The sequence below is a fragment of the Crocodylus porosus genome, unplaced genomic scaffold (assembly GCF_001723895.1).
Source record: "Crocodylus porosus isolate Cpor-Errol unplaced genomic scaffold, CroPor_comp1, whole genome shotgun sequence".
NCBI lineage: Eukaryota > Metazoa > Chordata > Crocodylia > Crocodylidae > Crocodylus > Crocodylus porosus.
This window is the reverse complement of record NW_017728886.1, coordinates 120,532,203-120,541,706: the sequence shown is the minus strand read 5'-3', so window position 1 is coordinate 120,541,706 and position 9,504 is coordinate 120,532,203. Positions and strand designations below refer to the sequence as shown.

Below are 9,504 nucleotides of genomic sequence, written 5' to 3'. Positions count from 1 at the left end.
CTGTGTCCAGTTCTGGGTGCAGCACTTCAAGAGGGATGTAGACAACTTGGCGAGGGTCCAGAGGAGGGCCCACCCGCATGATCAGGGGGCAGCGGGGTAGGCCCTACGAGAAGAGGCTATGGGACCTGAACCTGTTCAGCCTCCACAAGAGAAGGCTGAGGGGGGATCTAGTGGCCTGTTACAAACTAATCAGAGGGGACCAGCAGGCATTGGGAGAGTCCCTGTTGCCCCAAGCACTACCAGGAGTGACTAGAAATAACTGAAACAAGCTGGCAGTGGGTAGATTCAGACTAGACATTAGGAGGCGCTACTTCACTGTCAGGGAGGCTAGGATCTGGAACCAACTTCCAAGAGAAGTGGTGCTGGCTCCTACCCTGGGGGTCTTTAAGAGGAAGCTAGAGGTACACCTTGCTGGGGTCATTTGACCCCAGTAGTTTTTCCTGCCCTGGCAGGGGGTCGGACTTGATGATCTACTCAGGTTCCTTCCGACCCTACATACTATGAAACTACAGGGCCGCAGAACCCAGAAGCCCTGTACTTATCTCCTTGACAGCTGGCAGGCTTCATGACCACAGCAGGGGCCACCATCCCTGCAGCTTTCACCATCCCTGCGCCTGAACACACACAGTGTCACCCATGTCACAAGTTTTGCTTGTCTGCAGCTTGAGGTGCAATTCCCCCCAAATCTCTGCACTGATCTTCTTGAAGCTTGGCAGGCTTCAGGCTCTCAGCAGAAGCTACCAGCTCTGCACATTTAATCCAAATCGGACAAGAAACAATAGAGTTAAAGATATTTCATTGATTCCCCATTATACCCTGTGACTGGATCTCTGAGGCAGCTCCGAAGTTTTTCTGAAGTGGTTTGGAAGCTCTTAACCACCTTGGAAAGCCTAACAAAATCAGAGCTTCAATCTGGACATGCTGCTTCAGATGCCAAAGCATCCGAAGCTTCTTTGGATCTGAAGCATGGTCCGAAGCATAGCACAGCCCTAGTGGGAAGCAATCCATTCACTGGGAAGTAGAAGTGTATATGCTACGTAGCAGGTTTTACTTACCTAAAGATGGTTTGTCCAGCCCAGCCCATCTCCTATTGACCCAGATGTAGAGGTGATCTTAGGGTAGATCTACCAGGGAATGGTGGGACCACATTGCTCTGTGGACAAGGGTTGATGAGTACTGGTGGCAGATTGTCCACATGGGGCACGTCTACACAAGATATTTACTGTGCAGTTGACTAATTAGCTGCTCAGTAAATGTCTTGGCATCTACATGTCCACACCTATTAGGCTGGAGTAAACTAATTTTTAGTTTGGCACTGAAGCTCCCTTATGCCCCAGCCAGCCCCTCCACAGCACATTGAGCCAGGGAGAGCAGCTGTGGGTTGGCAGGTTGACCTCCAAGCCTCCTGCCAGCTGGGGCTGCTCCGCCCAAGCTCCACATGCTACACATGAATAAACTGTGGACCTTATTGCTCCAAAGTTAATTGCTCTCAGGCACACGTTTAAATAGCATGCCCAGGAGCAATTTTAACTCTGGAGCAAGAAGCTCTGTTTAGTCATGTGCCATAATTGTACATGTAGATGTGCCCATGAAGAGGCAGACCTTCATGGGCATATACAAGCAGCTTCCTCATGTCATAACAGTGTAGTAGTAGTATATTGCCATCACAGCCTGGAAACAGGCCACACAAGACTGTGCCAGGACTATGATGAACCAGTGTGGTATTGGCAAATCAACTGTTTATGGTCATGGTAGTAGAGGTTTGCAAAGACGTGTGGAGGCTTTTTTTTTTAACCTGTGGGCTGTTTGCATCAGAGATATGCTTGAAATAATAGCTCGCTTAAGATTGGTGGGGCTTGAAGGACCCTGCAGATACTTTAACCCCAAGGAATAGAATTCCCTAATCCTTCTGGACCTGGTGAACTACTGGAGAAATGGCGCACATACCAACTGTAGGTGCATAGGCAAGATGCTCTTAGCACCAGGGTTCTGAGGACAACAAGTGCTTACATGTTTGGACAAGCTGGAAACTTACTCCCTCCCAATGGCAAGGTCATCAAAAGGGTATAGGTAGCAACCTGCATTCTGTGGTATCCCACTGGCCCTTTCCTGCTGTGTCTTATGAAGCAGTGCCCAGACAACATGGGGCCACACAAAACATAGTATTGCACCACTGAAGAATGGCAGAATAGTGGTCCTGTGTGCAGTTAAGAGGCTGTAGGGAACATGCCCCTGCTTCCAGAATTAGTTGGATGACAGCATTGGAAATGCACATTCACTTGTGGCCTGCTCCAGTCTGCACAAGGTCTGCAAATGTAGAGATGAAACTCTGTACCTGGAGATGACCCAGGTTGCTGGCTTGGTCATCATTTCCTAAAGCCAGAAAATACCCCCAAAAACAGCATGGGTTCAAAGCAGGCTAGGAAAACAAGAGATGCCATATGTGCTTGCCTTGCTGCATACATCCTGAGTGATTGCCTGCTTGCCAGTGCGTGTGCTATTTTTGTGGCGTGCAGATTTCCAATTACGGTAATTGGTCTCCTGGCCATTCTGTGAGCCTCTTTGTCAATGTGCATGGGACATCTTGATCCAACCAGAGTGGATGATGGAACAGTGCTGTCTACTCCCAGCCAGTCTCTGCATTAAATGGAGTGCTTCTTTCAGTTATGCCTTTCATCCTCTAATGATTTTTGATGGTTTTGGCAAGTGGGTCAATGTATCAATTCCTTTTCTGTGCTTGCTTCATTTGGGCCACTTGGGCCTGGATGAGTTAAGGGCTGTTGTGGGTGGGTGAAGCCTCTAGTCATGTCACTTTCCAAGGTGAGGCTTCTGGAACATTTGGCCCTTGCTGGAGGCTTTGGGATTTTGTTGGTAGGTAGACTTGCTAAATTATGAGCCTTTGAATGCCAGTTACTTCAGGGCCAGTTAGCTCTGGAGGGTGGGTGGGGAGGATTTCTCATCATTTCCCTGCCTGTGTCTGGATCACTAAGCAATGAAGTCCTCCATGTCTTTTGTGTGCCTTTTATTGCTGATTACTGCAGCCCAGCTGGCCAAGGAAGAGCATCCTGGGCAAGGGTAGCATGGTTAATACTTTTGTGTCTTTCCCTGCCAGTAGCTATGTGCAACTGTGGGCACTGAGTTGTGCATTGTGCCTAGGATTTTCTCTTTTACAGTGTGTAACAGGAAGCCTAGGGCCTCTGTTATTTTAAGAGGAAAAAGCAGTAGTAGACAGCACTTGGAGAGACAAACAAAGGCTAGCTACAAAGGGATAAGTAGCTAGAGGCTAAAAGCTGAGTGTGCCTACTGCTGTGTTGGTAGCACAGTAACAGTCCAGTAGGACACAGTACTGCTGCAGGTCACCTGACCAGAAGTGGGCAGAGCTGGAGCAGCATATAAACCAAGACTTGAGCCCAGGTAGTCAGTCTGGCTCTGGAAGCTGTAGAGGGAAGAGCTTTGCAGGGAGAGGGCTGTAATGGTAAGCAAGCTGACTGGCTGAGCTAGCATCTGGGACACTGCTATGCTGGGGAACAGCAAGTATGTTGCTGAAGGCTGGCAAAGAATGAGTGCCCAGGATGTGTGGGGGACTTGATATGCAGCCAGCGTGCTGAGAGTTTAGTTAGGGCCAGAGCACTTATGTCTTTCATATGAGTTTTCCCTGGCAGTTTGGTTGGGACTAGGTAGAGGTGGTCTGGAGGTCCCATTACTTCTCAAGGGGCATGTAACTGCCTTGAGCCCTGCCAGGGGTCAGGATCAAGGGCCAGGGAGCCCAGTGATGCCCAGGAGGGGCAGAAATAGGGCTAGGAACCCATAGCCCAGGGAGGGATAGAGCTTGAGGCCAGGGAGCCCACAGCCTGGGAGAGGTAGAGCTAAAAGCCTAAGAGGACAAAACTAAGGCTGGAGCTGGAAAAAAAAAAAAAAAGCCTGGCCTGGTATAATGGGTCTAGGCTAAAGGGACCAGCCAGAGTAGTGGGTTGGAGACAAGAAAGACCAAGGCCCCAACAAGGGAGTGGAGATCTAAGGAGGTTTGAGGCAAAAAGAGCCCACCTAAGTAATGAGTGGAAATATCTGCAAGGCATAGGCACAGCTGTAGGGGAGTTATGGAGGCCATGATTAGTCCATGAAGCAATGGGCGTCCTTGGGAGGCGCATATGGGCCAGGAAGGCCCACAAAGCAGTGTCCAAGAGAGAGGTTACAGCTCACTGTAAGACCTGTGGGCAGCCTCGCTCTCCAAGTTTTATTAACTAGATCACGCTGTGGCAGGAGAAAGCAAAGGGAGGGTACTTTCGAGTGGAAGGGATGCAGGGGTGAGTTGCTACCAGGGTCATGTTATAGCCACCCCTGGTGAGCTGGCCCTCTTACAAGTACTTTAATGAGATCACTTTACAAGGCCCACATTTTCCCTTTTCACAAGAATTGGGCAGTAAACACACAGTGAACAGCTTAGGTAGAGAACTTAACTGAATGAACAACACAAATACAGTGTTGATGGTTCCCAAACAGTAGTAATCCAACCCAAATAAATAAGGCTAAATAGCTAAAACTGACCAAATGGAAAAAAAAAATCAAAACAGGTTAATTAAAAAAAAATTAAATAACCCAACAAACAAAATGTTACTATGTACAAAGTCCCAGAAAACAGTAAATTAACTATGTTCAATGTGTAACCAGAAAAATAAAAAGTTAACTGTGTGCTAAGTGCAACCATAAAACAAGGAACTGCAAACAACTGCTGTTGAACAAAAATTAACTTTAAGCAACTAGCCACAAAACAATAAATAACTAAACTAAATTGCAACCAAAAAAGGGGAGAGGGAGGAGACGGGGTTGAATTTACAGAGCAGCCAGGAAAAGTACTGTAAGCTATAATTTAAGTCTGCATCCTGAGGTGCAAGAGCATAACTTGAGCATTAGTGGTTGTGATGCTTGCTGCCTGCAGCCCCCTGCCCCCTTTGTATTCCCCCTCCTAGGCCTCTTCTGGCTCCTGTCATGCTGCTGGAGTGGAGGTGAGCAGTAGGAGATGGACTATATCTAGGGGGAATACAGGATGTTGCCCCTGTTATCAATTCAGTTCTCCCAGATTTCCTAGGTGGGACAGAGCAGATTAGGGCTGCAGTCTCCCCACCCCCAGCTCTGCCAGACCCCTCAGTGGAGGGAGCATCTGACCTAAGCTAGGCACTGGTGCATGCAGGTGAGACCCATGACCACCCCAGTGTCTCTGTCTTTCTGGCAAGTTATGCTGCCTTCCTATGTCTCTGCCTTCCTCCTTCCCTCTAGCTCAGGGGCAGGCAATTATTTTGGGTGGATAGCCACTTACTGAGTTTTGGCAAGCCATCGAGGGCGGCATGACAGGCAGCCCAGGGCAGATTAATATTAATTTTCTAAATTTTTTAGGGGCCCCACGGGCCATATAGAACGGCTTGGTGGGCCATATTTGGCCCGTGGGCTGTATTTTGCCCACCCCTGCCCTAGCACCTTCATCCTATTTCCCAGTCACTTGGAGCACAGCCCTCAAAGCCTGCGGGGGGAGTCAAACCTGTGGGAGCCAGTGCCACTGCCCTGCACCACCAGGAGTGCAGGGCTGGTGTCCGCCCATCTGGGAAGAGCCTGGGTGAGCAGGCAGCAGCCAGTGCACCCCCTGCCTATCTGGCTGCAGATGGCTGGAGGATGCTGTTGGGGTCCACACTGCTGCCAGGGCTGGGTTGAGCATGCCGAACTCCCTAGGGCCCTGCTACAGCTTCCCCAGGGTTGCTGTCAGGCAGCACTCATTGTGCAGCCCAGTCACATCCATGCATGGGGCTGGAGGCAGGGCAGGAAACCATCCTGCTTGTTGAGTAGCTTGGTGCAACACAGTGGAGGACACGTTTGGTGGGGGATGTACCTCTACAGGTCCCAGGATTGGAGTTTGGGCCTGTACAAGGACCCGGGTCTATCCTTTGAATAGTACCAGCATTTGGGCCAAGGACCCTATGTGCTCTGGGGCCCGTGACTGATCAAACCAGGTCCCCAGCTGCTGTAGGACTTCCTAGTCCTCTATCTTTCTGCGGCCTCCCTCCCCTAGAGGCATTCCCCTTCTCTGTCTTCCTGATCCTACCTCTTGTACTCTTCCTGCTGCTCTGACAAGTCTCTGATTTGGAGGAATGGCTTACCCTAGAGCAGCAGTTTCATCAAAATGTTGTTGACAGCCTATTTCCTTCTTGGCTCAAACTGCAGCCTCTTGCAATGAGGCTGAGGAGTGAAATCCTTGCAGACTAAGCTGTGTATGCCTTGGCAGGGCAGGGAAGTGCCTGTGAAGGTATGCACGAAGATGCCCCTCATCCCTGTTTTTGAAATGTTAGAGGTAGATTCCCACAGGACTGCTGCCACCCAATGTCCAACTTTGTACCTTTTATTATAGCTGATCTGATGTCTCTGCTTATCTTGAGGTGGCTGGAGGAAGAAATCTCTCTAGGAAGCACCAGAACACAGACCAGTAATGGTGAGTTAATTTTCTGTTGCTTCTGCATTAAGCATTACTTCTAGAAAAGGGATTGTGCTTTCTAGATGCAACAGTTTAACTGTCAGTAGTGGAAGGGTTGAGAAGGACTGGGTTTTGAAAACCTGTCTGACCAACCAGGCATCCCTGCATCTCTGGTTTTTGAGATGGAAAACTCATTGAGGTTCCGGAAGGGAAAAAAAAGGTGCTAATCTTCCTGGGAAGAGGTAGAGTATCTTTAAAGCATGCATGGGACCTGTTCAGAAGCCTCATTGTTACACAGCATATAGACAAGAGGACGTGTCTTTCTTTGATGGTTGAGTGTGGTTTGTCTTGCTTACTCATTTTACCAGTTGGCTTATGTTCCTGCTGAATGAAAAATTGCCCCCTGGAATGCGTTAGCATCGGAAATTCACTGATAAGTTGCTTAAGCCAGTGTTTCTCAACCGGTGGGATGGGATGTGAAGGTTGTCTAGGTGGGATGCAGAGAAGTGGCGGGCTTGCTGCCACCTCTTTTTGGGTTTGCCTGTTGACCAGCTGCTGGGGAGGGGGGTGGGGAGGGACCTTTCACCTGCTCATCGTTTATCATGGTGGGACCATGGTTTTGGGGACCTATGGTTGGTGGGACATAAGGTCAGAAAGGTTGAGAATCTTGCTGGCTTAAGCAACTGGAGCATGGACTGAGCTTTCATCCCCTTGCCCTAGCAAAGCCACTGCTGTGGGAGAAAGGGGATTGCAGGAACTGTATGGATTTATTTCCTATAGGAAGAACTGAATCACCTCTAAAGCTGTATATAGATCCTCTGCCGCCAAAGATTGTTGACTTTCTTGCTTTTTGCAATGGCCTCAGCTGACAAGGGCTCTCAGTTTTAGCTGGTTTTGAGCCAAATGCCTAAAAGCCCAGTCACTGACATTATGCAGTTCAAACCATCTTTTAAATCTCCCTTACAGATGAGGCCATATGGATGAGCTTGTGACAGAGGCAGGAAGGGAGCACATGGCAGGGGAGTGAGGTGTCCTGGCAGAACAATCATGCCACCCCCTTTGGCATGGCTTCCTACAGAGATGGTACTGTTTGGGTTGTTGTTTTTTTTTTTTTCATTCTTCCCTGCTTGTCAGGCATGGAGATGAGCATATGGTGAGGAATGGGGGAATAGAAGGCAAAATCCTGATATCACTTCCACTCTGAACAAAAGCTAGGCATCCCCTACAGAAGCCAAAATCTATCCTAATAGAATTGCCCTGCAGAAACAGAATTGTCTTCTTGTTCCCATAATGGAGGAACTTACATATCCACAGGCGATAATGGAATTGCTCCTATGCAATTGTTGGGCAACTCAGAGTTGATCACAAGCTGTACTTTGGCTGTCCAGTAGGTAAAATAAAATTCTGTTCAAAATGTACATGCATTGTTATGAGCCTCGGGCACTCCATCATTCCATCAAGAAAATCTTCTGGCTGAAAAAATTGTCTCCACCCAATTTAATATAAGTAGATATTTAGCATTTTGTAAGATTGTTTCGTTGTTGGGTTTTTTAAAAAAACGTTATTGTGATACTGGATTATTTTCTTCTTGTGTAGGTTCTCTTTATTTTTACAAGCACTTTAGCAAAACATTGTTTGTTTGTTTTTTACCAGCAGTAGATATGTGAGAGAGAGGTGGGGGAGGATTGCTTAGTGACTGACAACTTCAAAAGTCTGTATTGTGACTTAAATTACTTTTCACTTTAAAGCTCTGTTTTCCTAATTTCAGTTGACTGAGTCATCTTGAAAACTTTCTGACCTAAAATAGAGAAAGTGTCTTGCCCACAGAATATATTTCCTTGTTTGTATCTAAACTTCATGAAATCTAGAAAATTATCAGGATCACAGAAGGTAATGAGATACAGGAATGATATAAGAAGGAAATCAGAAAGGTCAGATTCTCTCTTGGGACTGTGTTATTCTTATGAGCAACACCATATTTCTATTTTATTCAATGTAATGTTCCATTGGGTCAAAATAAATGTTGTCTTCTATTTTCCACAAGCTACCTGACAAAATATTTGTTACCTGATGAAAATAATCCACTTATTAGGTAAAATGGATTCTTCATTAGTCAAAATTCTTCATTTGTCAGAATTGTTTATTCAGAACTATTACTACTTTTTGTAATACTGAAAGAATATATGTGGATTTAAAAAAAATGGTATTTTTCTGTCCAATAGCAGGTATGGATACATTGCAGATATACATGCATTGGTCTGTGGTACTATCATAATTGATAGGCTCTTTCCCAAATTCCTCTATTCCTTGTACTCACTACTCTGGCATTCTTTAAGCTCAATTTTCTATGGTCATAATGTCTGCCTATTATCTACCTGAGGAACCTGTGAGCAGTAAAATGGCTAATCAGACTGCTTTGTATGTTTTCAACCACAATCTTGAACACCTTCAGTATATTCTCTCAGCAATTTACTGTTTTTCAACACAGTTTTGAGAAAAGGAGATAGTTAACATAATAATGACTATTGTAGATGGTGTGCCAGATCCCAATCTACTTTTGAATCCACCTAACTGGACTTGGGCACCTAAATGTGATCTGAATTCCTCCTGTTCAAGTCTTTAAAAAACATCCACACACCTACTTCTATCATGCATCCTCATCTTAGCTTCAAAACTAAATCAATCACAAGATGCCATGAGGAAGAGAAGGACCAATTTTTATGTTAGCTTTTCTTCAGGGACTTGAATAGGATGGAATAGGATCGCATTTAGGCATATAAATGAACTAAGTTGCTGTATAATTTGTGATTTTGCAGATTTTGCTGAAATCATGAAATTGGGCATTGTGGGTGAAAAAAAAATAGTAAAAATATAATGCTGGCTCCTGTGGCAGTGAATATCTGCAGCCCATGGGGGGAGTGTGTAGGGGACCAGCCAAGATAGCACCCCCCTGCCCCTGATTGGCTGAGAGGATTGTTATGTGGCCCTGCCCCACCCCTCCACCATTCAGCAGCTACAGGCAGGGCCACACAACAGGCATCCCTCTG

General features: G+C 46.7%; 2 long non-coding RNA genes across 4 annotated transcripts in view; both read left to right on the top strand.

Annotated features, from left to right (window-relative positions):
• The window catches only part of LOC109314215, a 20,891-nt gene extending 11,387 nt beyond the window's left edge, over positions 1–9,504 (top strand). Inside the window, exons 2-3 of the long non-coding RNA XR_002102248.1 lie at positions 2,930–2,942; positions 9,494–9,504. This is a non-coding gene — a long non-coding RNA (uncharacterized LOC109314215). The remainder of the gene's footprint in view (positions 1–2,929; positions 2,943–9,493) is intronic.
• LOC109314209 lies at positions 4,841–8,501 on the top strand. Of its 3 annotated transcripts, XR_002102247.1 has the most exons (4): positions 4,841–5,003; positions 6,423–6,475; positions 7,424–7,540; positions 8,226–8,501. It is a non-coding gene; the product is annotated as an uncharacterized LOC109314209 (long non-coding RNA). The 3 variants fall into 3 exon arrangements; XR_002102245.1 differs by lacking the exon at positions 8,226–8,501 and having other exon boundaries at positions 7,424–7,875; XR_002102246.1 differs by lacking the exon at positions 8,226–8,501 and having other exon boundaries at positions 6,395–6,475; positions 7,424–7,875.